This window comes from Lingula anatina, chromosome 8, assembly GCF_051362555.1.
Source record: "Lingula anatina isolate TDL-2025a chromosome 8, LinAna3.0, whole genome shotgun sequence".
NCBI classification, from domain to species: Eukaryota; Metazoa; Brachiopoda; class Lingulata; order Lingulida; family Lingulidae; genus Lingula; species Lingula anatina.
Window position 1 is genome coordinate 3,855,799 of NC_141774.1, and position 6,000 is coordinate 3,861,798.

Consider the following 6,000-nt stretch of genomic DNA (forward strand, 5'->3'; position numbering starts at 1 on the left):
TCTTTCGAACATTCGGACAATATACCAAATGGGTGGAGATTAACTTACTTCAACTTCATCAATTAAGTCCTTTATTTCAGATGGTTTCACTATATCATTCACTGTGTCTCTAACCTTCCTCAGCAAATACAGGAGCTGCTGAAATGAACTCTGCAGATGGCAGAAGACAAATTCAACAGGTTTTGTGGGACAACAATCCCGCAACTGAAGTTCACGCACAACAGCCCTCCAAACTTGTGGGTTTTTCAAAATGCCCTCTAAGTTTGCTTTCACCTTAAAAGGCAAAAACTTATGAAAAACATGGACAGATGCATGTGGTGCATCAACTATCAACCCCTGATCTCCATTCTGATGTACAATGGTTTGAATGATATTATTTATTTGTATATTAGGTGGTAAAACCCGAGTGTCTGGAAGCTGTTGTTGCTGAGGATGTGCAATTTGGTGTTGTTGATGTTGCAAATGAGATTGCTGTTGCTGAAATTTCTGCTGATGTTGCTGCAAAGGTTCTGAAAACCCCGCAGCTGAAGGAACTTGCGTCTCGTGGGACACCAAAGGGTTCATAACTGACTGCTGCTGCAATGTCTCTGATATCCCTGTGGATGGGAGACCCTCTTGTGCCTGGTGGGACACCACGGGGTTCATAACCGACAGTCGCTGCAATGTTTCTGATATCCCCGAGGCTGTGAGACCCTCCTGTGTCATGAACGCCAAGGGGTTCATAACTGACTGCTGCTGCAATGTTTCTGATATCCCTGTGGCTGGGAGACCCTCCTGTGCCTGGTGGGACACCACAGTGTTCATAACTGACAGGTGCTGCATGGACACATTGGCATCTGGATGAGACTGTTCAGTGTCAGCTACCTTTGTAATCTGAAAGTGTAAGGCTATTATCAGACATTTGGTTGATGTAATATATATGAAAACCAAATTTTAAAATCTGCTAATGAACCTGACAGTGCTACAGTATAGAGTTATAATGTGGTATACTGTAGCAGTTACAGATGTGAACAGAGTATGGCACAATCTGTGTGAAGATTATGCAACATGGCGTTTGCAAACAATGATTCGTGGTGTATTGCTCGCGTAACCAGTGATCAATATTCTTTCATGTGCACTTTTAAGGTTGACATGAAAATCTGCCTCCCTAAAGAGTGACTCCCTAGTCAGATTTTCATTATGAAAAGATGACTCCTAGTCCGGTGGCTTAAGGAAAAAATCGTGACATGGCGGATAAAAGCACTAAATTTTGCATGTGGGTACCTTTTGACATACTAAATCAAATATAAGCCGTAGCCCACCTACGTTTGGCCAAAAAATCCAAAATGGCCGCCAATTTATGGAATTCTATAGAAATGTGTACATACCTATGTTGATTTTTATCAAATAATTTATTTTCTCAGAGTTTTCCACGCCCTTATTACCCATTTTATTCATATATGGCAGATAGCAAACAGGTTCCCTTGGAATTTTTGAAAAAATCCAAGATGACGGTCATATGCCATTAGAAACCGCCATAGGAATACTAGTGCACAACTAATATCAGCTAGAAAGATGCGTTATCCACTATCAAATTAAGTCTGTTTCTCAGATTTTTGTTACCCACATAATATGTTTGTGGTGAGTAACTACGAAGTGTTCTTGGGCATTTTGGAAAATCCAAGATGGCTGCCACATGAATTCTAGTGCCACATGAATTCTAGTATACGGGGGATTCAACTAATGGCAACTGGAAAGATTAATTTTCCACTATCAAATTAAGTTTGTTTCTGGGTGTTTTCCACATCCTTTCCACCCACACAATATGCATGTGGTGAGTAACTAACATGTATTCCTGGGCATTTTGAGAAAATCCAAGATGGCCGCCATATGTCTTAAATTCAAGATATTCTAGTATTACAAAGGGTTGGAACTAATGCCAGCTAGGAAAAACATAATTCACTATCAAATTTAGTTTATTATTTTAGTGTTTTACACGTAATTATTACTCTGTGATACATATCTAGCAGGTAATAAATGTGCATATTTGATCTTTTTGAGAAAATCCAAGATGGCCGTCATTGGCCATAGGAATACCACGGTAATTACAACTGCACATCCATGGCCTTTCATCTACTACCAGGGTGAAATTGTGTTTGCTTATCAAGTTTTGTCCATCCTTATTAGTCCTATGATATATATCTGGTGGGTAAACAGTGTACATCCTTGGATATTCTGAGAAAATCCATGATAGCTACAATTTGACACAGGAATACAAATGGGTGGGTTTCAATTACTGCTAGAGAGGCATATGATTTATTATACAATTACATTACCATGGGTTTGTTTTAAAACCAATTTATGTTTTTCATTCCATTTATTATTATTCCTATGATGTATACCTCGTCTGTAGCATGTGTGTATCTTTGAGTATTCTGGAAAAAATTCAAGATGTCTGCCTTTTGTCATTAGAATATTCGAACATATAATCAAATAGTGCCAGAGAATAGTGCCAGAGACACTGAGTACAATTTAAATGCAGTTAACTTTAGATCGTTTTTAAATGTTTTTCATATCCTATTTATCCTTAAGAAGGTCTCTGTGTGTGTAAAAATTGTATGTATCCTGGAGTATTATTCGGAGAAAACCCAAGATAGCTGCAAGTTATAATAGGAATATATCATTCAAATGCAAATAGGTGTCAATCAATGGAACGGTTCAGACATTGATTCCAACATGAAATAAAGCCGTTTGATGTTCAAACATGTTGACATCCTTATTAACCTTACTCTATATAAATCTGGTGTGTAGCAAGTGTGTCTTGCGCATTTGAGAAAATTCAAGATTGCTGCAATTCACAATAGGAATAGTACATTCAACTATTGCCAGAGAGACATTGGGTTCAATGTGACATTAATTTTGTTTCTCGGTATTTCCCACATTCTTTTTGGACTTTGAGATATCTATCTGGTGGGTAACAAGTGTGTACCCTTAAGTATTTTGACAAAATATCATGATTACCCTAATTTGCCTTAGAAGTACGTATAAAATCTAATGCACCAGTTTTCCTATGGGGAAAAGAAGGCCATCTTGGACTTCCCCAAAATGATAAAATATGGACATTAATTACCTAACAGATATGTATCATGGGATAATAATACTAAAAAAAAAAAAAAAAAAAAAAAAAAAAAAAAAAAAAAAAAAAAAAAAAAACAGAATGACAACTGAAGTCCGCTTCATTTTATGTGAATTAAAAAGATGTGGAAAATACTCAGAAACAAACCTTACATATCAATTAATATTATATCTCCATGGCAGAAGAAGCCCTATGTGTATACTAGTATTCCTTTGATATAGCGGCCATCTTGGATTTTTCTCGAAATGCCTGAGAATAAAGGTTAGTTACTCACCACAAATATATTATTTGTGTTATAAGAAACAATTAGATAGTGGGCAATGCATCTTCCTAGTTGGCATTAGTTAGTTGAAAACCCGTGTACATGATCTACAGTAGTATTCCTATGCCATATGGCGGCCATCTTGGATTTTTCAAAAAGTCCAAGGACACTTGTTTGTTGTCGGACACATATGCATAATATGGGTAATAAGGATGTGGAAATCATTGAGAAAATACTTAATATGATAAAAATAAACATAGGTATGTATATATTTCTACAGAATTTCACAAATTGGCGGCCATTTTGGCTTTTTTGGCCAAACGGTAATTTTTTTCCGTGGGCTACGGCTCTAATTTGATTTAGTATGTCAAAAGGTACCCACATGCAAAATTTGGTGCTTTTATCCGTCGTGTCACGATTTGGCAATTTTTTTGCCCTAAGCAACCGGACTATCCCCAGTAATGAAATGTTCACTACCCCCATGAAATTTATAGACTTGCCCTTCAAGAAATCGACGCCTTCAAGAAATCGACGCAAACCGGAAGTACGTGCTTTTTTTCGCTATTTTTCCAGGCATGCTTTGCGTAAACATTCTGCGTAGTCAAGTAAGTTGTAGCTTCTGATACAAAGTAGCGAACGCAACATTTAAACTTTTGTTTACAATACAAAAAGCGTTGATAATGACCTTAGACATGTTGTAGAAGAAGTTAGTTGAACAGAAATAATTTTTACTTACATAATTTTCCGTGCTTTTATGCTCTTGTCGACATCCTATTATTTGCGCATCCTTCGTATGAGTAAATTTAATTTATCATTATTTGTTGTCGCCGGTGAAACTTTGTAAGTTCAAATGAAGTAGAAAAATACCACATTCATCTGCTTTATATTTTCTAGATTTTTAAAATTCTAACAGGTGCGTGTCCTTTGCTAGAAACGTTACTGGCTGATTGATGTTTTCCACATGTTATCCCAGCCGTAATTCTCTATACCCTGGATGTTTATCACCTCCGTATTACCCGACGTAGTATTACAGGTACAATGTACACGGCTTGTAAACACATTGCATCAAACTTAGTGATAAACACAAACCTTGAATAAAGGCATCTTAAGTATCCAAATGATGTCCTTTGTTTTTGTCTCCAATTCATCTCTCTTGTGAGTGTAAATAAAATCGTCCCGATCAATTGTAGTTAGGATTGTTTTCTTGTTTGAGTCAATAAAATGTGTCACAACATACGTACATATGTAGTAGTTTGGTGAATTGCCGCTAGAGACCCTTACAATAGTACTGTTACAAGACGGGTTACGTACTTAACTGATATTGAAGTTTAATTTAAAAAGAAATCCTTTAGAATATCCAACTTTAGCAAAGGATGGCCTAGTTCTGTTTGTTTATCTAAAACAAAAGCCCAAATTATGTGTGTTTACATTTTAAAACAACATTAATTAAACCAAAAATGTCAAATCAGTTTTCAGAATGCCACGGAAATATAACTTAGAACAATTAGATGCAGCTGTTTTGTCTGTGCAAGAAGGCACGTACACGTTGACTGAAGCGGCACGCGCTTTTGGTGTGCCAGTAACAACGATTGGTGACCATGTGTCAGGTACCGAATCTTAGAATATACAAGTAGTGGCTATAAAAGTAATGAACCGGTGAACAATATACGTGAGCATATACGCTGGTAATGACGGTATGAGTTGCATTTTATGTTCGTATTAATAACAATAAAAACAAAGAAAAACTAAAATAAAACTTCGCAAATTGATTTGTAAATAAAAATGTTTTTATTCTAATTTTATGAGTATTTCGAAGGAAAGCACTAACACCAGAAAAACTGTCAGCGTCTTTCAAAACTACAGGGATATGGCCACTCAACCCAAGGCTATAAAGGCAGATAAATACATAGAAAACGACAGAGCACATAAGAAGACAAAGACAAGTGGAGACGTGTGCAGCCTCATATTGGAGTGCAGCGGTGACGACGAAGAGAGAAAAGACCAAACCACTCAGACATATTACGATGACAATGGACAGCCGACAGACAAGACGGACTCGATGACGCAAACAGACTCTACTGACGCGACACCTGTCTGTTACTGTGGTCACATATGCAAGATTGAGCAACACCCAATGGTGAAGATGGGCATAGTGTCTCCAACCATCGCGAAAGTGCTGATTGTACCAGCAGAAGGGGCGCCCATAAGAAAAAGAAGATTTGCAACAGATTATAGTAGATCGCAAGTACTGACGTCGGACGAAGTGATGGCAGAAAAAAGAAGAAAAGAGGAAGAAAGCCAAAGGATTGTTCAAGAAAAACAGAAGAAAAGGGAAGATGCCGCTAAGCGAAGGATAGAGAAGGAGGAGGAGAAGAAAAGAGCGGGCGAGGAGAGGGACAGAAAGAGGGCTGTGGCACACGATCGAAAGGCACAGAAGGCCTTGGAAGTGGAACGAAGAAAAGAATTAAGAAGACAGGAGAAAGAGAAAAAGAAAGAAGAGAAAAGGAGAAGAGCATATGAAAAGAGGGCAAAAAGAATTGGCATCGTGGCAGGAATTTTTTTCATTGTAGAACCGCGGGAAGGAACCGTGGCACCAAGTAGACCTACACCCCGTCGTCGGCCG